Raw genomic sequence first — 25042 nt, 5'->3', positions numbered from 1 at the left:
ATATTTTGGGGTTTCATGATAACCGTAAAGGCCTTTCAAGGCAAAAAAGGGGTTACAGGTGTTCTCAGAGACAGATAGTAGACAGACAGACAGACAGACAGACAGACAGGAAAGATTTGAACTTATTGCACTGCTCATGCATGATATGGAGAAAGAAAGCTGAGAAATGCCAGTGGCCTTTAAGAAGCAAGAAACTGGGTTTGCCCTTCTGAATTTTAACATAATGAGACCCATCAAAGACTTCTGTCACTCAGAGGTGTAAGGTAACATATTTGTGTTGTTTTAGTCTACTCTGATTGCAATGTTAAGGCTTAGAAAACTCAACACTGAGGTCCTTGAGCACTCTGGCACCTCTGCCCTAGGTCTCACCATAAAGAAATCCTCTGAAATTCACTTGAAATTGGCCATATGAAGTTCATTTCAGATGGGTTCTGCCCTATACCTCAGGGAGAGAAAATGGCTTCCTTATTCATTTCTAGATCTGCTGCCTACAGTACAAGCGAAATTGCCATAGAGCACACTATCAGACGAGAGAACAGTTTAGTTGACTGCATGCAAGAGTTTCACAAAATATAGGACTTGAAGACACGTGGTGATGGACACCGAGCTGTAGAAAGTATAGTGGGTGCGTGTCTACTGAAGGCTGTGGTCATGAGTTATAAGAGAGTGAGGGGGGAAGTGAGTAGTAGAATATTTATGTAGGATAGAAGGTTTTTAAGTCATAATAGAATCCATAACTCTAATGATGCCAACAAACCTCTGTCTAGTTTTCTGTCATCCAACTTCGTCTTCCCTGGTGAGTGTTAAGGTTGCAACGGAGAATTCCTGACAGTGCGTTTTTTAGAGGGCAGCTCCCTCTAAGTTAATAAGGAGAGTCTGGAGAAAATTCTTTCTGTGTCTGGTGTTCCCCACATGACCTCAGAGTGTGGGGCGGCATCCTCTGAACTCTTGCCCTACACAGAGACGATAGGAATCAAGGTAGCCTCGTTGAGTGTCCCTCAACCTATCACCTCTTCTCACAGCCTTTCGTCCAATCACACATCTATACTGCTGTCCACTCTTAGATGAATGTAAGACACCTCTGAAGGGTGCTGCGCTCCATCAAACTCTTATTATGACAAAGGATAGAGAGACGATGGCTCCACATTAAAAGCACGTGCTTCTCTTACAGAGGACTTGCGTGTGGTTCCCAGTAGCCACATCGGGCAGCTCACAGTCACCTGTAACAGGGGATTTGACACCCCTTTCTTGCCTATGTGGTACTCATATAGACAAGCAGGTGCATATACACACACATACACCAACATATATATATGTAATATATAATATATTTTATAACATATATAATTTATAGTATATTTTATAATATATCTTTTGATTCAATAAATACAGCATAATACAGCATGCTTTCTCTGGTTAGCCTGTCCTTTGTAATAGGAATGTTGACCACAAGTCTTTGATAGGTGAGTAACAGAACCTCATCTTCCCCCACAGACTGTGGTACCTTGTTACTGTGAGGCAAGCTACATGATAGCGAGAATTAAGGCGACAAGAGAAAGGAAAATAACCCATTCTGCCTCTGGATCTTAAGTCTCTTGTTGGCTGAGAGTCAAGAATTTCAACACGGCTGATGAAATTTCCTGCAAAAATGCTGTATCCTCTTTATTCTGAGAAAGTTCCAACCTTGTTACTTACCAAACGTTTATCTTGACTCTTGGAGATCTGTGTATAGTAAGAACTCCTTTGACCTTTGGGATGGAGGGTTTATCTTATCAGCCCTCCTCTCTTATCTGAAAACTTCAGAAATGTGGTCAATAAATTGCTTTATAATCTCATTTACAAGAAAACTCCACCTTCCTTAGATAAGCATACCAAAACATCGGGTTATTTTGTTTTTTGTTTTTTGTACTTAAACCTTAATTTAGCTGTAAAGTGGTTTTAACAGTGCAATTCAAAAGCCAAACGTTCTATGGTGAAATATGCACAGTCTCACGGGAAATAAATCTCATTCTCTCTGTCTTTGCAGCAACGGTGTGTACCAATCCCTTGGATGCACACTCTTATCCTTTACTTCAGGTTTATCTTGAAATATTGTGTGTGTGTGTGTGTGTGTGTGTGTGTGTGTGTGTATCAAGCTCCTGGTTCTACCGGAGTGGTGGTTCTGGAAGTGCAGGTCGCAGAGCTGGCGGAGTTGTGTTGGGTTTTCTGCTATTGCTGACCACGGAAGGTGAAGAAAATGAAGAGGACATTAAGAAACCCATCTGACCACTTCAAAGAGTTTTACTCACCTTTTCCCCTGCATGAGAAAGTACCAAATTTTGTAAAAGTAAGAATTTTAAGTTCTTACGTTTTCCTTTCAGTATTTACAACCCACTATGTGTAATGGTGTGTGTTCGTGAGGGTACTTAAAATGTTCACCAAATAAGAAAATGGCCAGTCTAGAAAAGAGAAATAATTAAAAATACTTGAGTAAGCTGTGAGCAAATCCTGTAACTTCCTTGGACTCTAACAGTTGCAAGGTTTTATTGCCTCACAGTAAACATTGTGATCATACCTAGACAGCTGCCAAGTAACACTGTCTGAGGCCTGGGCCAGATAGGGATTGAATTTATTGCATTAGAGCAGGTCCCTAGGGTGCTTCTATTCTGAATTCTGAGTTTTCAGCCAACAACTTGGTGGGACTTTTGTTGTTCTGCAAATTTCCACCACACTTCAGAAGCACATCGGTTTTTACCAGCTGAGTTTTAACTAGATGTGAATTCTGTGAGGCAAACAGTTCTCCTATCCACTGCTGGAGGCAGCTTTCTCTCCTTGGATGATTTAATAAATAGGAGGGTTGACCACAGGAAAGTGTCTCAAGCTCTTGTGAAACAGGGCCCTGTTGTGCCCTTCCTTCCTGGGTGACATAGTTGGAAATGGTTGCTGTGGAGACAAGCCTCCCCAGAAATCAGTTTATGCCTGTTCTACCTTCATTTCTCACCCAGGTGTGGTGATTTAAATAAACTCTTTGGTAGGATTAGAAGGATTAGGAAGCCTTGCTGCACTTTCAAAAACCCAAGGCCAGGCTAGTCTCCACACCAACCCCCCTGCCCCCAATGGATTAGCATGTAGAACTCTTAGTACTGTGTCTGCCTGCCTGCCACTATGCTCCCAACCAAGATGATAATGGACTAACCTCTGAAATGGTAAGCAAGATCCCAATTACATGCTTCCTTTTGTAAGAGTTGTCTTGGTCATGGTGTACGGTGTCTCTTCACAGCAATAGAACAGTGACTGACCCCTGGCAAGTTTCAGGCTTCAGGAAAAGGCTGAAGAAAGAGTGTTCTGCAGTAGAAATGGGGACAGAACCTGTTGATGCTTCGGTCTGGGTAGCTTGAAGACTCCATTCTGAGTGCAGAATTCAGCACCTATGAAGATTTGAGGGGAAATGATGGATGATGCATCTCTCTGGAAAGTCTTGGAAGGTAAAGAGCAGAGGATAAAGCAATATCCTTATGTGTGAATTAGTGAATTTTCCTGAGCACAGCCTTAGACTGGTAGCCATACTGTTGGGCTGTGTGAAAAACACAGCAGTTAGGCCTGTGGGACAGGAGCAACGACTTCCCCATTTGCCATATTCCATTTCCCTCAAAGATTAACAATTTTAAGCTTTGTATAATGCCCTTATGGTTCCAGGGAGTTTTTTTATATTAGTAGACCCTTTTATTAATATACTTTAATACTATATTAATATAATAAAAGTATACGTTTATTAGCTAACTCTTAGAGGCCCTAGAGCCAATTATGCAGACAAACAGAAAGCATGCTCACTGGTTCTGTGGGGTAAGATGCTGAAGTGGCTACATATTTGTAGGATCAATTGAAGCCAAATGTTTAGGGAGAAAATGGTTATTGTATTCTAGTCAACTTTCACCTGTAATTTTCTTTTAAAGAATGCATCTTAATTTATGGATTGACAACCTCACACATGTATATACAAGGCATTTTGATCACATTCATCAGCCATTACTTTCTCTGATCCCCTCCCACTGGAACCCTTCTTTCCACCACATCCCCTTCTATGTCTTTTCTTTTTTAATGACCCTTGGGTTTTATTGGTGTTTCTTGCGTGTTCATGGATGGGTGAGGGGGGATTTACTGAACCATTGACAATGTATTGGTAGGGTGGCTACACCACTGAGAAGGATGACTCCCCCCCCCCCAGCAACCATTAAAGACTAATAGCTCCTTTGCTAGGGGTCGACTTTTTCTCCTTCCCCTGCCCATTCATGCTAGATGATTGACAAGCTACACGTTGGGCCTTATCTACAATTTTCAGTATCTGATGATCATCCCGAACCCTCTACTAATTCAGAAAGATAGCAGAAGGCATGGAGAAAGTACTCTTCCTCCAAAATAGCTTGGAGAGGAAAAGAAAGAAATATCTGTGTGAGCTAGCTCATTTTTCTAGTGTGAACTAAAATTGAACTTGATTTTGTGAGTCAATCTGTGAAAGTGACTGAATAAATTCTCTGCTATTGAAACAAATAAGGGCTCAAAAAAAAATCACATGATGTATGCAAAGTTACAGAACAAAACTGTTTCAGAACTCCTGAGTTAGGTGGTCAGTTGTAGTAGAGAAACTTCACACAAGTTTCAACAACATAGGTTGGGGAGGGGCAGGGGAAGAATCCAGCCCAGGGAAGAGGTTAGGAAAAAAATTAATTCCCAAGAAACAAAACGGAATCAAAACCAATGTCAAGTTATTGATGTGTAGAGAAAGTGACTCACTCAGTAGATGGGTGATGCAATCTTCTAGAAGAGTAGCAACAGCTGACCCTCCTCAGGCCCACTAACTACTGGCTGCTTTGCTGAGCTCTTTGGGAATTGATCATACATAGCCAAAGAAATCTGGGAAGCATTGCAGGTGGCTTTGAAGTCAGGTTACAGGCAGACACTGTTAGAAGAGGAAAGCGAGCATTGGCTACCAATATGGCTTCAAAGTACTTCAAACCATGATTACCATGCCAGAGCTTGAGAGCTATGGAAAGAGAAGAGGGGTAGCCCATGAGAATAAACTGTTTGACAGAAGAACTCTTAACCTGTTCAATATGAAAGAGAACAAGAAGGGGGAAAATACAAATATAGAGCTCTAAGATATGCGTGCTGAATGACTGATAGAACTTTGGGGGAAATAGTTACAAAGAGAGGAAGGACTATTCCAGAAAAAAAAAATAGGGAGGGAATCAGCATGCACATCCATGGTCCCTCTTACTGCATGTTCCTTCACACGGAGGATGGGTACTCATGAATAGTACTTGTCTGAGTCATAGTCGGTGGCAGGCATTTTGGGAACGTCACTGTGAAGGCAAAAAGAATGAGGTTTATGGTGAGAAATAGAGCTAAAATAAGACCGCTTTGGCCTGTTCTGCCACCCTGGAGAGGAAAGTGACAACTTGGTTACATTTATTTTGTGTGCGTCAACACCCAGTAATGTGGCTTTCGGGTTTCTGTCTCAGTGAGAGCAAAACACAGTAGCTAGAACGAGCATGGAAGTGGAAATGACCTCGTGTGTGGATGGAGCTGTAGATGATGCTGAGACAGAACGACCAAGATTCTGGAAGAAATGTGCATAGCCTGATAGCAATTATATTATTCTAGAAAATTCCATATGGGAAACCATGCAGCTTTGGAGAGTACATTTATTAATGTGTACATAAATCCACTAGGCAGGTGAGGATATGAAATTCAGCCACTTCTATTTCTTGACATAGGGCTCATTTTCTCTTGCCTATCAGCTGGCTTGCTTTATTTGTAAGCAGTGATAAAGCTCTTGTGGCTGCAGTCAAGTCTGCCCATGATTCTCTCTAGCCGTGTGCACTGGCGAGGCTGAACCACAGAGGAAAGCTGAACGTTAGTCAGTAGCATCTGGGCCGTGTAGGGCAGGGGCTGGCTAAAGCAACCCATTTCTCAGGTTCATTTGTCTGCTCAGTGTTTTTATGCTTGCGTCTCTGAAACAAGAAAAAGGACCCTCCTTACAGAATTCCAAATTCAACAGGGGAAAGCGATTAAGTAGATGGTGAAATGCTGCAGAGGGAGGTCTCTTTGTTGGCAGCCTCAGGCCTGAGAGCAAGGCCAAGCTTTGGCTGAGAACTTTGGGAAGGAAAACTCATTTCTGGGATGAAGGAAGAAAACCATTTGAGCCTTTGTTGGGGGCTGTTTTGGCACTTGATTTGATGGATAAAAACGGCTGTAAAATCCTTGTCTTCTCTCACTTAGAAAGAGGGTAGACTTAATTGCACGAGTATGTGTGCGTGTGTGTGTGTTTGGCCACACACACACACACACACACACACACACACACACACACACACACACGTTTGGAGGTCAGAAGAGGGTCCCAAAACCCTTGGAGTTACAGTCCATTGTGTGATACCTAATGTGGGTCTCCTAGAAGAGCAAGAAGCAGCATTATCTGTTGAGTCATCTCTCCAGCACCCAGATTTTGTACTCTTCTTTTCTACATTTATTTACTTATTATTGGTATGTGTGTGTATATGTATGTGGGGACATGTGATGATCAGAGGACAACTTGTCCAAGTCCATTTCCTCCTGCTACCATGTGGGTACTAGGGATCTAACTCAGATTGTCAGTCAGTTCTAGTGGTAACTTAACAGGAAGTTTCAAACCTTTAGTCTCTTTCTTCCCTTACCCTCATCTCCCAACTCTTCCTGTCACCTCCCTTTTCATTTTCTCCCATCCCCATCTTCCTCTTTCTTTTTCTACCTCCTCCTTCTTCTCACCTCTTGTCAACACCTCATTTTGTTTACTTGCCCACCACACTTCAAGTTTGTTGGGCATGCGTATTACAGTTCCTTACTTCCCATTATTTATCTGTCTTTTAAACAAAATGTTTTGCATATAGTTTTTTCTCAATAAATAGTCACTAGGTTGACATGCATGTGGATACACCTATTAGCCAGCCATGATCATTCTTCTTGCTAAACCGCTTGGGAAAAGCCATTGCCTCAGCTGCCAAGGGAAGGGAAAAATTAGACAGAACTATCCAGCTTCAACAATCATGAACCACGACAGTTACCAGTAAGGCAAGCTATGCATGAAGGTTCAGTAATTGAAGGTTAATTGGCATTAACAAGTCAGCAGTTATCAATAGCCGTCTGATTGGACTTAAGTCCCACTCAACAGGAGGGAAATCATGGCTGCTACTGGAAGCCTAGCCAACTTCCCAGGGCTAGTAAGGTCTTTGCTAAACCAGCCTAATTTCTTACTACATCCTAAATATTGTCCATATATCTATACACCATATCCACATACACAGATAAGGGTAGCTACCAACACTCATTTAAGAATCATCTCTTTGTAGCAAGTGGACCCAATGGAGACCATTACAGAAAACCACAACTGAACACATGCAGCAACCAAGCAGTCGTGGGGAGCCCTGCCCAAGGGGTTACATCTATCCCACAGATCCCGCATTGATGGCTTAGGGAAATCTCAAAAGAGGGGGCAGAAAGAGTAAAACAGCTAGAATACCAGAAGGCCTGCTATGAAATCATCTGTTCTAGAAATCACAGCTTAGACAAGACCAGGAAAATGGCAATATTGACAGACATATTAGTATGTAAAGGGAACATTTTTGAGGCATCCCACCACCAGACAAAATAACAGGCAATTAATTATTCCTGGGAAATGGACAATTAGCATCCCAGGGAAGAAACCCCTTATTGGTTGTCCAACACAGTCATTAGCCTGCAAACTATATATGTACACACACACACACACACACACACAAACACACAAACACACACACACACAAAATGAACTCAGCAGGTCATGCACACACATATGTGTAATACATTGCGCACACACACATATACATATGTAACAATAATAGTAATGAAAATAGACTAGCAATTTGGATGGGCATTAGAAGTGCTCAAGAGAGGGTTTCTGGGATTGGCTGGAGAAAGGAAAGTGAGGAGGAAAGTGACGTAACTCTATTTCAATTAAAAACACACGTTTGTAAAAGGCCATTGCCTCCATTGCATTGGTTGGGATTATTTCATGACTGCTTTTTCCATTCTCTGGAAAATGTCACGGAGATCTGTTATGTAAGGCTGAAAGTAAAATTACTTCTCTTGCAGGATCAGAATAGCTCTTAATTAATTTATTTAACAAAATTGTTTATTGAGACAGGTTCTCGCTATGTAGCCCAGACTGGCCTTTAACTCTCCACCCTGAGCTCGGTCTCAGGAGTGTTGGGGTTACAAAGTCGTGCCACCATGCCTGGCTTTATCTTCCATTTTTCTGTTTATTTTTTTATTTCGTGTGAGATTTATTTGTCTTTGTTCAAAGAAATGGAATAATTAATTTTAGTAAGACATAGCCAGGCTATCAGTAACTTTAATATAATATAGCTCTTTCTTACATACTTATTAGATCAACAAGTTTTCTTTCTTTAGCAATGACTGTGTAGGCTCGATTTGACTTGTTTTGATTGGCACGGAGATGAAATGTTCTCTTTTAATTAGGGTAGGAGTTGGATGGGGTGGGGTGAGGGAGCCAGCCTTGGCTCCAGGAGGTTGTTCCGGTGCCAGTTGGTGGAAACTTGAGCGGCTTTAGTTCTTTTCAATATGATTGCATAGTGAAGAGAAAAATGTCTAAACTAGGTAGCTGAGAAATACTTTCTCTCACACCATATAATAAAACAAACAAGACAAGAAGACTTCAAGAAGCATTTTGCCATTTACCAGAGAACTGGGCACATATTTAAAGGGTTTAAATGTGCCCATGGGATCCTGCTGAAACTTAGATGATCTTTAAAAAATGTACAAAATGGCAATGATCTCATGCATTTTCAGAAACAAAAGTACTCAAGCTTCCAGGGAGATTCTAGGCAGCATCGTTTATTAGAGAAAAAAAAAAGTCTTTGCTCTAAGCTGGGAGCATTCTCTGCCAGTAAATGAATAGCAATTCCCCTTTCCTTGGTGTGAGCTCTCTCAATACAGGCAGGTATCCGCAGATTTGATACTTGTCCAAAAAGGCATTTTGATCTCCTTCGCACTCCTGGCCACACGTATCGTAAATGCTCATATTTTTTGGAGTGTGTTTGGGGCTGGACAGCCCCAGGGAAACACTCACGTCCTCCCAACTTCAAACGCACCCTGCACGTGTTCAGCATTCTCATAGGTCTCTGCAACATGTTGAATGCTTCTGGTTCTTAGCAAGCAAATTTGCCTGGGACCATGGCATCTAACAGTTTACTGCACTAAGTGGTTGTGGTAGGGGCCCTGCGTAGCTTAGCCGTGGGAAAATGTCATAGTGCAGTGTTTCTGTCGCCAACAGTGTGCAGATCACTCTGCATATGTCTACTAAGTTTTCAGTGTGGTTTTTATATGTGTGGGGGGAGGGAGGTGAGAGTGTCTATACCACTTAGGTTCCACATTGCTAATCTAATGTTCTTACACCTCATTCTCTTCTTGGACATATCTCTGGATTGGATTTTCCAACTTCTTTGCAGTTAAATGGGACTACCTCATTGAGTTCTGGCCAAAAGAGTTGGGTTAGTGACATCTCATCACTCTTTATCCTAGACTTTATGACCCATGACAACTTCATTTCAACTAACATTTCTTAGATACAGGATAGTTTTGATATCTGCCCCCTTCTCCACCCTCATCCCCAGGAAATGATGATTGTCACAACTAGGAGATGGCTACTGGCACCTAGGGAATGCAGACCAGGATTACTGTTAAACATCCCATAATGGAAATAAAGAGTGATCCAGCCCAAAATATGGGTACTGGTTTCTCCATAGAAATAGAGCCTCCCATAAGCTATGTATAGATAGATGCATGAGAGAGGAGATTTGATGGGGATTGGCTCACATGGTTCTAGACTGAGAAGTCTCACAAACACTATCTGTTATGTGGGAACTCAGCAACTCTGGACATGATTCAGCCCAGTTTCTGAATACCCAAGAACCAGAGGAGCTGCTGTAACACTGAGAATGAGGAAGCCCTGAGAATGTAGGCAGCAGAAGGTGGGTGACTCAACTCATGGTGGGAAATGGAGAGAAAGAGGAAAATAGGAAGAAAAGTTATGGAGGGAGGGGAAGGAGGAAAGGTGGGAGCGAATGAATTCACATCTTCACCAGGTTGTTTTATTTGGGCCCTCAACAGTTGTATGATGACCACCCACACTGATGAGGGTGGATCTCCTTTTCTGGGCCTACCAATTCAAGTGCTAATCTTTTCCAGAAACATCCTCAGAGACACATTCATAAATATTGTTTTACCAGCTATTTAAGAATCCTTTAACCCAGTCAAGTTGACATATAAAATTAGTCATTGCGGGGTTGGGGATTTAGCTCAGTGGTAGAGCTCTTGCCTAGCAAGCACAAGGCCCTGGGTTCGGTCCCCAGCTCTGAAAAAAAGAAAAGAAAAATTAGTCATCGCAAATACTGTTGAGAAATGCTGCTTCAAACTCTTTCTCTGTCTGCAGCCTGGACACAAAACATTCACAAGAGAATTCTGAGAACCTAAAGTTGGCTGAATTACTAGGTAGAAGGTTCCTGGAACGCTTAACTTACATAGTGGTTTTTACCAAACACAAGCTGGCCTCTGTCTTTAAAAAGAGATTTTTTTTCTGTGTCAAGATATTGAAATTTGAGAGCTATTTACAAAGCCACTAAGAAATTAACAATGACAGATAGAAACTCAGTTCTTGGGCAAATTACTTAATCTATCTCATTTTTTTTCTTCTACTAATGAAAATACTACTGTCCCTACCTTTGGGTTTTATGAGGGTCAAGTGAATTTGCATATATAGAAAACTTAGAATGGCACTGATCTAACTGCATAATTATTTAGCCACAAAAATGTCTTTGTCTGGCATATATTTTTACAGTGAACTGGAAACTACATAAAGAATACATGGTCATGTGAAATTAGCTATATTACAGACACCAGCTCAAGGGATCCCTCTGAAGTACTGTCACTATCCTGGCTGAATTTCCTCAGCTACTTCAGTGTATGACAGAGATTTGAGTACATTTTAGCTCCCAAATCAATGCCTTTTCGATCATTTCTGTACAGTTGGGAGGCAGAGAACTCTGTGCATTCAAAGGCGGCTTGGTTTACATAGTGAGCTTCAAGACAGTCTGGGCTATGTAAAGAGACCCTGTCTCAGGAAAAGAAAGAGAAAAGAAAGAAAGAAACAAAGGAAGGGAGGAAGGCAAAAAGTAAGGGAGGGAGAAGGAAGGAAGGGAGGGAGGAAAAAGGAAGAATAGAAGGAAGGAAGGAAGGAAAGTAGGGAGGAAGGAAGGAAGAGAATAATAGTTTGCGGTACTGTCATTTTCCAAGAACAATTTACTTAATAGGCTCAGGGTTTTAAGCAAAGTGAGAAACTGAAGACAAAGACTTATGTGTATTATAAGCCATTTTTAAGAGGTTTATTGAACAGAACTTTTAAGTATTCATAGAATAAGGTCTTTGCCTATACTGATCCAAGTAATAGTACATGTTTCAATTATGGCCCCATTTTGTAAAATTCTCCACTCTCGTAATACCACAACTGACAGGAATTTGTTTTCCAGAATTTAAGTAACTAGTTTCTCTCCATTCTTGCCTTCTTTGCTCTATTGATCCACTCCTCACCCCAATAACACCCAGCCAGAAGAGGCCTATGGATTGCCTAACATTCTTTAATTTACCACTCATTGGAAACCTTTAGCAATGGCTGTCTGTGGTCCAAAAAAGAAAACACTTCAATACCCTTCATACCAGCATCCTTTGGCTCTGTTTCTACTCTGTTCTGCAATCTGACATTGGGCCCAGCTTCTCAAACCAGAGACCCTTTCTTCAGGTCTGTCTCTGAATAAAATCCTGAACATCATCCAGTTGCTTACTCTCCTTATCTATCTTTCCTTCTTGTTGACCTTAAAACATACAGCTATTGAAGACTTAAAGTATAGCTAATTCAATAGGACTAAAGTTTATATTTTATTTCTAACTTATTTAAACGCTGCTGTTTCACGAAATATAACACAAATGCCATCAGTCTGGGCAGATATTCTAGTGTGTTCATTGTCTAAGTGCTTAGAAATATTATTGAGACATAGTAGCTGCTCAATTGGTATATGGTACATCAATTTTAGCCCATGGGGGAGATTGTTTTTAAGCAACTGTGTAATACAATAAAAGAATATAATAATATACAGTATATAGTATAAAATAAAATGATGTAATAAAATAAAAACTGCTAGCGTATGTATATAATTTGTTCCTACTCATCCTGTGAAAGCATGCCTAATGTATGTTATTTAATTGCTATTTTGGATTCATAGGGTATCCTACCAAATATGGATGTATCCAAATAGAGCTATACTCTACTGACTACCATGTGTGAATGCCTTCTTCCAATGGGCTATCCTGGAGATAAGTACCAGTAGCCTGTTTCTTTCCCCCATGGCACAGCAACATCAGTACCAAGAGGTAGTGAAAACATATCCATTTCTGAGCCAACCCGAGCAGCCCCTTTGAAGTTAGCTGGCCTCATCTAACACCAAAAGGAATCCAGACTGTAGTCACCTGTCTATGCCTGTCTGTAGCATTAGGGATAAAGCTGAGGGAGGAGTTTTGTAACCTAGGGGAACAATGTAGTTGTACAGAAAGCTCTGAAACCCAGGTTAATATGTGAAAGTAATGGAGACCCTGGGAAGGCCTTGTTATAGACAGTTCAAACCCAGGCTGCCCACCCAGCTCTTAGTGAAGGGCACATATATTTCCTGTTATTGTTTGTGAGCACTGAATTTCCAGGTTGCCTTTGAGTGTACTGGGAAGACGGTGGCTATGGGCCTCAAGGATGACAGCAGTGCACACAGATGCCCAAATATAAATGCACACTGTCAATGAATGTCTACAGCCATGGTCTGAAGTACCCATGCAATCAGGGTAAGGCAGAACGAAGAAAATGAGCTCAGCGTCTTGGTACTACAGAAAGCAAGAGTAGAAACAATGGCCCCGGGGGAAAGGCTAGCAATGAAGCTGTTTCTGTTCTGCTCACTTTTTAAAATTGCTCTAGGGTTTCTCCTCTCATCTTGAACCTCAACACCATTCCATCAGCTTGTGCTGGCCTTTCTGTTGTGTTCACCCATGCCAATAATAGTTTCTATCCTTCTTAAAGACGATAAGATAGTGGCCTCTCTGAGATAGTGGCCTTCATTCAAATCTCATTTTTCCTTATCCGAGATTCTCGATGATTCTGAAGCCTAAGCCCAATGAAATGAAACTATTCCAGCTCCTTATTTTAGTTAGAACCTCATGGTGTCTTCAAATATCCTAGAAACTTTATACAAGTAGAGATACCCAAACTCCACCCCTAATGCTTGGGATCCACTGGTTACATGGCAAGCCAGACTTCAGACTTGATGATGTAGACTCTCTTCTTGTAAATACAACCAGATAGCCAAGATTCACATAGCATTTGGAAATATCAATAGCAAAGAGAGGGGGTCATAAAAATAAAGATTAACGAATGCTTAGTAAACAAAAAAATTAGAACAGACAGGTCTTTAAAATATACCAGTAAGGCTAGGAAGGTGGCTTGGTTGATAAAGTGCTTACCATGCAACCATAAGAACCCAAAGTCAGCTCTCCAGCATCCATATAAAAGCCAGGCTTTGTGGCACATGGTTGTGCTCCCAGTGCTGAAGAGGCAGAGACAGTGGGATTCCTAGGGCTTGCTGTCCAGCCAGTTTAGCTGAATTGGTGAGCTCTAAGTTCACTGAGAGACCCTGTCTCCAAAAATAGGGAAGGGGTTGTAAAGATGACTCAACCATAAAGGATATTACATGGTTTGTGCAGAAGACTGAGTCAATTCCCAGCACCTACAGGGTGCTCAGAAACATCTGTAACTCCAGATCTAGTGGATCTTCAGACATTCGTGGTCACTGAACACATGTGGTACCCATACATATATACAGGCAAAATATCCACAAATGTGAAACAAATAAAGAAAAGAAAAGAAATTAATGTATTGCACAATCAAGGCAGATATTTGACATTCTGCCCTCCATAGATGCTTACACATTGCCAAACACACCTTAAAATAGACAAACATTCCTTGGTTGAAAATTGCTTGATTCCAAGCTGGTACAACTCTGGAAATTAGTCTGGAGGTTCCTCCGAAAATTGAACATAGTGCTACCCGAGGACCCTGGCTGTACCACTCCTGGTCATATACCAAAATGATGCTCCAACATATAACAAGGACACATGCTCCATTATGTTCACAGCAGCCTTATTTATAATAGCCAAAAGCTGGAAAGAACCCAGATGTCCTTCAAAAGAGGATGGATACAGAAAATGTGGTACATTTACACCATGGAGTACTACTTAGCTATTAAAAACAATGACTTCGTGAAATTCATAAGTAAATGGAAGGAACTAGAAAGTATCTTCCTGAGTGAAGTAACCCAGTCACAAAAGAAGACACATGGTATGCACTCACTAATAAGTAGATATTAGCCCAAAAGCTTGGAAAATTGCTGCTCTTCCTCAAGAAGAGCTGGCTGGGATATTTAAAAGACAGATTGTAAAAGAAAAGATCCAATAGAATTGGTCAACTCCCAGAGAGATGCATGGTGATCTTGTTCACCAAAGTTTCCAACAGGCTGCCTTTGTCTTATATTCTTAGGTTACACAATTCCTAAAACAGAAAGCTGTTCCTGATCGTGACAACATTAATGGACACTGAGTAATTGTTTACGTAAGACATCAGAAATTGAACTAATATTTTGACTAGATTCTTAAAATTTAAAAAAATTATTCTACTTAGTACAACAACTAGTCAAATGACTGAACATTATTTTTGGTGTGCTGTGGTTGGTAAGGACTTTGTTCAAGTTAGGGAATTTCTCAAAGAGCCTCGGTGAAAGACCAGGTGGTCTGTCTCCAGGGTTGGCAAGTAGTTTGCTAAACTCCTTTCCGGAAGGACTGATGCTAATGTCTGGCCATGAAAGTTAATGGAGGAATAGAGATGGAGGTAGTTGGTGCTCCCTACTCCTCCAACCCCATCAGTACAATGTTACCCACCCTAATTACTCCTTGAAGAGAGCACATCTGAAGGAAGGTGTAGAAAAAAGCCAAGAACCCCATAAATCCACATATCATCTTTGGAAGATTCTTCTTTAAGAAGGGTCAGCCAGACCCAGACCATCAAAAACCTGTCCCGTATTTGTGAAAGCCACGAGAAAGGATGGCTCATCATCAGAGAGACACGGAATACGTGTGTAAATCCAGCCATGTTCTGCTACACCGTGGGGACCATAGAGACCAAGTGCAGCAGAACCATGGTGTGTGTACAGCATCACACAGACTATCAGCTATATTGTAGACATCAAGTAATGGTAGTGATGTTAGCTGCAGACAACCCTTCTTTGCTAACTCATCTTTCAAATTGTGCTCTGTGCTCCTGCTCTGAACTTTGGCTTTGGGTATAACTTCTTTTTGAGGTTTGTTTGTGGCCTCAACATCTGTTCTATATTTTACATACCAAATATAGTAACTTACCTCTTCTGCTCGGTTCTCATTTAGGGCCCTTGTATCTTGGGGCTTTTCTGTGCCTGATGTGACCCAGGTCCTCTGGACTACATTTCTAATTTTGGTGCCTGAATCAATGGACCTGCTTCTAGAGGTGTGGCTGCTAAGCTTGGACAATTTAGGATATTGAAAGGTGGAAAAGGGAAGAGGTAAGCTAAACTCATTTTTTAAAAGCTGAAGAAGAAATAAATGCAGAAATAGAATATCATGAAATGAGAGCAGAAAAACCACTAATTTAGCAGTAACAAAGATTGCACAGGGAGGTGTGAAAATAAACCAAGGGGTTTCTTCCTCTGCTACCTACATTGTTGTCTGTGCTCAGTGCTGGTGTGGGAGGGAAACCACCATAGGTTAGAGACCTTTAACAAGCAAGGAGTCCACACCAAAGGAACCCTTTGAAGTAAGGCAGGTCGATATGTCCAGAGAGGAAACTGCTTACCCATTGTGGGCAAGAGCCGACAGCATTGCAGAAACCAGTTATAGCATCTGCCTTGTCAATATCTGAGTGGGAAAGCTGCTGGGAGCAAACTCTCCTCTCCTGCCAAAACCAGCATGCTAATAATCTTAAGGTAGAAAACATTGACCAATTTGGATTGGCTTTGCCTTCTTCTGCTACTGTCTGCAGGACTGAAAATTATCCTCTTCCTCAGTGAGCTAGTGGGCTGGAGGCTTTGAAAGAGAACAAGAGTCTCAGAGAGACAAATATCAACTGCTTCCTCTCATGCAGAATCAATCTACCACAGACCTACTTACCCACGTACCTAGCTAATCATTATCTATCTATAATCTGTAAAAGTAGAAGGGGACTGTGAGAGGGGAGGAAGAGGTCTAAAGTTTAAAAGAATAGAGACAGTAATAAAATATGGTTATCTTGAAAGCAGAAACTTGGTAGCTAGGGTCAAGAAAAAGGACCACCAAGGTGGGTAGAGGATATAGGGAAGCATGATGGTATGTATGTATGTATGTATGTATCATGAAAAAGTCACTATGAAACTCATTTCTCTCCATACTAATCAACAACAACATAATTTTAAAATTATTGATGAAAAACAAAAGGCCCAGAATGTTTTCTTTGATGGAATAGACTTGGTATGATGTCACACCACAAAGTTTACAAAAGACAAGAATTATTTAGGCTAGCAATTGAGAATAGAGCGATGAATGCTCTGTGCCACCACATATCTATGTACAGACCCTTTGCTTCATTGAATTGATATACGAAACTAATATGTTTAGTTTTCTTACATTTTGTTGAAAGTAAAACACTGGTTTTATTGATGGCTATAAAGCGATTTGTGGCCATCACTCCAAATGCCTTTGGAGTGATGGCTTAGTTTGGGTGATGACTAATTACTCTAATCACTTTCTTTTTCAGGTCTCTGTCAAAGAGTAAAAAACTCAGAGAAGTATTGACAGAGGGCACATTTAGGTGTGGTTATTGTGCAAAGAATACCTAGGGAGGGAATCTTGAAAAGTATTTAGAATGCTTTGAGGAACAACTTGTCTCCTATTTCTAGTTAGAGCCCAGTACCGTTCCTGAGGGCTGTTAGTTTTGTGTTGAATTAAAACTCCTTGTGGGGACATTGTATTTGGCAAGGTCTCCATCTTCATTTGCAGCATATTCTCTGGCCAATACTCAACATCTCTCAGAAACTTTCCATCCATTTGAGTTTCAATAACCTCCTTGTGTAGTTGGATTGCTAATGAAAACATCAGACTTCCTGGGCCAATTTTTATTTTCAGGGAGAAACATGGTAAAGTCATTTGTAAGGAGTCACATAGGAGATTGGGAAGACAGAAAATGTTGGTCAGACAAATTATCTTATGAACACTGTTAGGACACTGACATGCCCTCTGTGTTGGAAATTCTCTACTGTCAAAGAAAAGCACATCCCAGTGAAGCGAAGACCTGAACAATTGCTTTCCCAGCCATTCTATTGACTAGATCTGCAAAAATATAAGCACGGTTGCTCTAGGGTAGCACCCTGTTAATCCAGCTATTGTCTACACAACTAAGTCCAAACTTTTTGTTTGGTTTGTGGCTCCACAGTGATGTACCTTCTTTCAGCCATTCCCTAAGCGGACATAACTCTCTCTGTCTGGTTCACAAGACAAAATTAGTCTTCACTGAAGTGTTCTAGCATTTCTCCAGCCAGTGAAGGTCCATGGGAGGAGGAACATATATGTTTGACCCACAATTTGCTTTCTTGAGCAAAAGAAAAGAGAGAAAAAGAGGAGTACCATAGACTTAGCAATCATATGTCTTAATGCCGGGGCACCTCTGCTTTTACCATTCGCAAAGAAAATGATGGAAGAAAAGCCCAAGTGATAACAGAATCAAGAATCCTACACAGACGTACATCCCAAACCTCATCATTTTCCATACATCTCAGGAATTTTAACTATAGCAATGAGGCAATGTAGTGATTTATTTTAATATAGTGTTTACTCTGTGCCATACTCTGAGGTCTTTGCTTTCGTTTGGATTTTAACATATATGAAATCTTTAAGTTCTCAGTGAAACATCAGAGGTAGGCAGCATTCTGGTTCCCATAGGCAAAAGAGGAAAGTAAAGCTCAAAGAGGATTACTAATTCAAGTCAGGCCTCACTGGCAGTCAGGGGTTGAAGTTGAGGCATCTGGCTTTTGGGTGTAAAGATACTCTGGTACAAATGAAGGTTAATCTAGTAGTCACACTCCGTGTTTGATTGCTAAAAGCTAACACATAGCATTCCGACCAGAAGATTCACACTCCCTGGCCCTGAAATCCAGTTCGCTATCCTTTTGCTCTTAGTCCTTCCTGTCTGACATGGCAAGTACACTCAGGCTCTGGTTGGGGCATGTTGTAAATGGTACTGGGGTTTGTGTCAGGGATGCGATCATAAGAACAGCAACTTTAAAGCAGATCCATCTGCTAGTGGTTCTGGGTGGTGGAAACAGTCCACTCTAGGATCCCACACGGACAAGGGTTTGATGCTATGCCATTTCCCAGCACTCAGCATGTATTTGCAAAGCTTCGTTACTTCTTGGTGCCCAATAACTGAGTTGATAAATCTAGCCAGATGGGAGAGTTGCAAGGTGAAGTTAATTGGCTGCAATGCCAAAGAATGCTTGATGGGCTTGTCCAGGTTTACAAAGTAAATCTTCTTCCTTCCTTTATTTTGTGCTTCTCAAATCTGTTTTGGCCATAAAATAGTTTTTGGTTTTATGATTCTTCATATCTTCTATTTTAAGAGGTTTTTAAAATATCCATTCTTTAATAGTTCCCACTATAGGTGTTTTTCATACTATATGGCAACTGTGTTAAAGTCCTCTGAACTTGAACAAACACTAAGGCCATTAGAACCAGTTTTCTTGCTTTGCTGAGATCCAGTCAGGCTAAGGAATGCCTCAAGGAAAGGGTGTGAGATGGAGAAGTTGGTACCTAGAATCTTTCTTGGTTGTTAATTCTCTGCCTGTGCCAGTCAAAACAAGTGCTGGGACAGAGCCTGAGGAAAGCAGGGTCCATTCAACAATAGCTTTCCCCCTTTTCTGGATACCTGCACTAGGCTACTTTGTTATGACACCAGGTGTCATACTGGTGACTCTGGATGCAGATCATGAGATGATGGGCTGCCTCCAGGGGATTTCTACTTCAATGAGTCGCCATGCATCCCTGCAGGTTGCTGAGACACTGGGACATCTGCATACATCATCCTTCAAGGAGGAGAGAGGGTTCCAGTGCTCAAAATGGATGGTATCTACAGACCTTGCTTTGCTTGTTTTTAATCTAAAGCAGTTTAGGGGTTGAAATGGCACCCAGAATACATTATATCCTGAAATTAATGTAGAATGCTGGCCCAATGTGTATGTGTTCATCTGTACACTGTGTTTCTTAACCTGCCCACTCTGAGTATATGCCGTTATGTGAGAAACCATGGGTTCTGAGCATGTGCACATTAATTTGGAACTTAAAAGTATCTTGGCTCTTCCCCGAAGACTTCAGGCATGGCTTCCCAAATGGTAATATCTTTGTTTTTATGTCTGATAAAACAATTGCATCATGCTTAGTGGGAGCTTTTTCTTAAACTTTGAAATGATATCCACACAACAAGAGAGGGGTGCTAGGTAGAAATACATAGAGAGGGGCCTAGGGAGATGGCTTTGTGGATAAGAGCACAGACTTCTGTTCCGGGGAACCTAGGTTCAATTCTCCTCATTCATTTGGCTGCTAACAACTGTCTATAAGTTCAGGTCCAAATGATCCAATGCCCTCATCTGGCTTCAACAGGCACTGCACACGTATGGTGCACAGATAAACATGCAAGCAAAACACCCAAACACATATAATAAATAAATCTTTTAAAAATGTCCATGAAGAATTCAGTTGACTGGTGATGGGTTAAGACATTGACTCCCATTTTCCCCATCTCTGTGTTACTCTTCTAACATTATGCTGTTTGTCTGGACATGTTAAGTGATATGGAGATACAAGGTACTTTATTGGCAAAATGATTCCCCTTCTTGATTTAAGGGATCATGAAATACACACATCATCAGATTCTGGCTCTGCACACCATTGTGAAGTATGACACGTTTTCCCTTCACTTCCTGGCTCTCCTGACCCATTCTAGGGAGTTCAGATTTGTACAAATCTGCTTTGCAATGAGGCCACCAATCTGGCTTCTGTCTCCTAACTTTGTTCTGGAGCAGGGTTCCCTAATTCTGGTTTTCCTGTTCACTGTCCCAACTACAAAATTCTATCCAAGTATCCTGATTCATTGATTGAGAAAAAGAATTCCTATGACAGTCTTGCTTAGAGCATTGGCTCTCCCAGGAGTAGTTAGGTTTAGAGAATTCTGAGAGTCTGGAGATGGAAAGCTTTAGCCACAGGGAAGCTTTAAGCAATGAGGCAGAGGACAAGCATCTGGAAAGGCAGAAATATCTTCTCAGATTGCTGTATTTAAAGTAAAAAAGGTTTAACATATCCAGTAATCGAGTGAAACAGTGATTTTAACAGAAGGATCCATGGAGAACTATGTGACCATGTCTGTTCTCTCAATTTGATATGTAGATTGTAAATTGGGATTATTATTAGGTATCATGGTGCATACCTAATACCTGTAACGCCATCACTCAGGGGGCTGAGACTGGAGGAGCGTTGTGGTTTGAGACCAACTGGGATACATTGGGATGCCTTTGCCAAACAAACAAAACAACAGAGAGAGAGAGAGAGAGAGAGAGAGAGAGAGAGAGAGAGAGAGAGGTGGGGGAGGGGGAGGAGGAGGGGAGACAGACAGACAGACAGACAGACAGAAGGACAAGTACAGGGACAGAGACAGAGACAGAGAAACCAAGACTGGTTCTCTGGTGAAGTGCTATAATCCTTATAGTAGTATTTTGGAGGTAATCATAAAGAATGGAACTATGCTTGTACTGGTATAAAAGAAAAGGAGGAACATAATATTTTATTAAAAATGTAAAGCCTTTTTGGTTCATATGAGTTAATGAAACATTGATAAGGATGATTCCCAAAGAATCAATGCATTTAGAATGTATTCACTGTAGTTAATAGTTGGTTTGGATTTCCCATGACAGGGTAAGAAAAGGAGTATAGAATCTGGCATTAAATAGTAAAGTAAAATACAAAGGAACTACCACACAACATTGCTTAATGTTCTATAAAATTCATTGCGTTGTATGTATGTGTGATATGTGTGTGATGTGTGTGTGATGTGCGTTCATGTGTGTGTATGTGTATGTATGTGATATGTGTTTGTGTGTGTGTGTGTGTGTGTGTGTGTGTGTGTGTGTGTGGTACATACATGTAGAGGACAGATGACATTTGGTATCTGTTCTCCATCTTTTGAGGCAAGGTCTCTCGTTGAACCTCAAACTCATGACTTTTGTTAGACAAGTTGACCAGAGAGGCTCCACAATTCTTCTGTTTCTGCCCCCCAAAGCTGACAATGCAGGTGCATGCCACCATGGCCACTCTTTACACGATGCTTGGGCTCTGGACTCAGGTCCTCATGCTGTTGCAATAATCACTTAGTCACTGGTCGGTCCTCCCAGCCCATCAAACGTGCTTTGGAAGAGTCTGAGAAAGAAGGTCCAGCAAGGATAGAAGCAAAGTGCCTAATGGGAATGAAAGAGCTCAGCAGCCTTGCCCTAATCGTAGAACAATATGGGTCCCTTCAGTGCTCTGGGGCAGCCCACAAGGAGGGGGAAAACTCCCATCAGAAATTATTCTCTAAAACTAATTATAGTCACCAAGCAATCAAGGTGCCTCCACTTCCTAGACTAGACAGAAAGACAAGTCTGAGTCTAGGATGGAGCTGTTGGGGTTCCTTTGGGTGTCTCAGACTTTGACCAGAGTTGGAGCATTAAGTCATGCCTGTGACTGCTGCGGTTAATCATTGCCAGTAGCCTGGATGGGTGTTAGAGTTACGCAACTTTATAAATCCGGATTGTTCGTATAATTTTTCTTGTATACATCTTAGACCTAGTTGTTAATTCCCTTAATTGATTTTTAACATAGGGTTAAACTTCTCAAAGGAAAAGTTGAAGTCAGGAAAATGACGTAAGCCAAATATAATCATCACAACCCTGGCAGCCTCCTTCACCTGCCAGCTGCTGGGAAGGAGAAGCTGTGAAAGGAAAACGGGGTCTGCGTGTTTGTGGTAAACGCCACGGGACACCGGAATGTGGTCGAGGTTTCTTATTTCCATGTGGTGAAAACAGGATCTCTGTAAGTTCTTTGGCAGGACCGTGATCTCACAACTTGCCAAAAGAGGAATTTACAGGTTGGTCTGTGGACTAGCGCGCTCTATTTCTTATTCTATTTCCCCTCTCTCCACAGAATCTAAACCCAGCTTTTAACTTCCATGGTTTGGCTCAGACATTTCCTCAGGCAGCCCCAGATCATGCTTTGAGTCAGATGCACCTGATGAGAACCGGGTGGACCACTTTAGAGACCCCTGTATCTAAAGTAAAGGAGAAAACATCGCAAAGCATTGTCAGGTGTTTATAGAGGCCGGGAAATATGGTCCTACTGTAGGGGCAGTGTCGAGCCTTCAGAGGGGAGAGGGTGCTTTAATTTTTGATTTTTTTTTTATACAGCTAATGAAATGCGTGTTGACTAGATTTCATATAGGAAGATGAAGAATGTAAAGAAAACAAAATCCTCCACCATTAGAAATGCAGCCACCTCTTCCTAGCTGATTTGAATGATGTAAAACAGCATCTACAAAGCATCGTACACATAGACACGGCATTCCCAACGATCTATGGAGTTCACATGCCCGGAACTGGGGATCCTTTCACTCCAACACAGAAGTGAAGGCACTCTTCCAGATGACCAGAGTTAAACAGTTTGTGGTCTTGGGCAGGAAACTTCTACAAGAACCAAACTCTAGCTACAAAGCTTCAAAGAATTCCCCGGCCACCTGGATAAAAACTTGACAGAAGCCAGAGTCAGCTTGCACTTAGGTGTGGTATGCTCAGCTTGTCAACATCAATAAACTGCAAATGCAAATGAAATGAAATGCATTCCCTCATATGATGCAATAAACTGCAAATGCAAATGAAATGAAATGCATTCCCTCATATGATGCAATAAAATGGGAAATTAGACCATGAGGGCTCTGTCTTTATGAATGTCCTTCTAAGAGAGGTTGGAGGCAAGATTGGACGTTAGTACCCTATTGTGGAAAGGGGAGGAACTGACAGGCCCTCTCCTTTTTGAAGATTTAGATGCAGTTAATAGTTAAGGGGGGAGAAAGGGACAGCAGTGTAACTTCTTCAGTAGTGTAGCTGCTGGGTATGTGCCCGAGTTTCTTTAAAAGCCCCAAGCAGGAGGTGGAGCAAAGGCTCAGCAGTACGAGCAGTAACTACTTGCTACCAGTTACTGCATGATACCCCGGCTTGTTTGCCAGTAATCATATCAGGCTGCTCACAACTGCCTATAACTCCTGTTCCAGGAATCAGGAACCCTGTGCCATATATACATATACGGTGCACATAAACTCTCATAGGCGCTTAGACATACACATAATATAGAATATACTATATTGCATATTAAATATATTCCAACATAGTATGGCATAATATAATATATATATTTAAAATTTAAGAGAGAGAGAGAAACCTCATCTGTGCTCCTGTAAACAATCCTAGTGAAATTCACTGAGGGTGCTCACATGCATGTTCACACAGAAGTAGAAGGGGGCCTCGTTGAGAAGAGGGTATTGCTACAAGTAAGAGGGTTAAGAGAGGGTGAGGGGTGATCAAAATGCACTATGCACATGTATAAAGATATCATCATAAAAACCCATTATAGATAATATGCACTCATAAAATATTTCAATAAAGAAGGGGGCTTACCTTGGTTCTGCCAAGGTTGGATCCCCAATGCAGGGGAATATGGGGGGCAGTAAGGGGGATGTATGGGGGGAATACCCATATGGGGGAGGGGAGGAAAAAGATGGGGGCTTATGAACAGGAAACTGGGAAGGGGAATAACATTTGAATTGTAAGTAAAGAAATATATCTAATAAAAAACTTAGAAAAAAAAGAAGGGGGCTTGAATGCTCCTCCTGTGTTGTTAGGACCTGACGAGAAATAGAAGGCTCCTGTTCCTCTCATCCCTGTCTCCTCTTTCACTTCCTTTATGTCTCCTATCACCGCAGCAGCTGGAGGAAGATTTTCTGCTGGCTGTCTCTCTGTGTGTGCTTGAGTACATTGCCCCAGGTAGTCATGTATAAAATGAGGTTAATAACCATAGTTCACTCATTGGATTCTTATGAAAAAAGAGTGGGTTGATATTCTAAACCACGTGAAGACAAACCCATACAGGTAAGTACAATTCTGAGTCTCCCTTGTCTAGCTACATTGGCTTCATCAACTCTCCTCACATAAGAAACACGTGTATTTGCTTCAATGTCCCTATAAATTGACTCTGTGTTTATTTCAGACTAAGACAGACAGGTATAAGGGTTGTCTTCTCATCTCATGATGCTTACCAGATGAGTGAGGTAACCTGGTCTCAAAAGAACACACATGGTATGTACTCACTGATGAGTGGATAATAGGAAAAAAGCTCAGAAGACCCCCCTTCAGTCCTACTTAGAAGGGGGAACAAAATAATCCCAGGAGGTAGCGGGAGGGAGGGACTTGGGAGGGAGAGAGGAGAGGGAGAGAAAAAAGAGGGGCAGGATCAGGTATGGGAGGAGAGGGGGCAGATGGATAGAGGGTCAGAAAATTGAACAGAGGTGTGTAGCAGTGGGGGATGGGGAACTGGCAATGGCTACCAGAAAGTCCCAGATGCCAGGAAAGCAAGAGGCTCCCAGGACCCAACAGGGATGACAGTACCTGAAATACCCAACAAAGGGGAGAGAGAACCTATAGCGACCATCCAGAGGTTAGGCAAGGCCCCAGGTTGAGGGCTGGGGCCACCCACC

The 25042-nt window shown here is 41.6% G+C and overlaps 1 long non-coding RNA gene across 7 annotated transcripts; it reads left to right on the top strand.

Moving 5' to 3' along the window:
* The first annotated feature begins 2009 nt into the window (after positions 1–2009).
* LOC102551884 (uncharacterized) lies at positions 2010–23222 on the top strand. 7 transcript variants are annotated; one of them, XR_010056139.1, is made up of 6 exons: positions 2010–3185; positions 3260–3464; positions 15598–15752; positions 19264–22332; positions 22444–22604; positions 22704–23222. It is a non-coding gene; the product is annotated as an uncharacterized LOC102551884 (long non-coding RNA). The 7 variants fall into 7 exon arrangements; XR_005491330.2 differs by having other exon boundaries at positions 19264–22604; XR_005491331.2 differs by having other exon boundaries at positions 2030–3185; positions 22123–22604.
* The last annotated feature ends 1820 nt before the right edge of the window (positions 23223–25042 follow it).

The sequence above is a fragment of the Rattus norvegicus genome, chromosome 11 (genome assembly GCF_036323735.1).
Source record: "Rattus norvegicus strain BN/NHsdMcwi chromosome 11, GRCr8, whole genome shotgun sequence".
Classification (NCBI taxonomy): Eukaryota; Metazoa; Chordata; class Mammalia; order Rodentia; family Muridae; genus Rattus; species Rattus norvegicus.
Note: the sequence above shows the minus strand (reverse complement) of the source record. Positions and strands in the feature narration are given on the sequence as shown.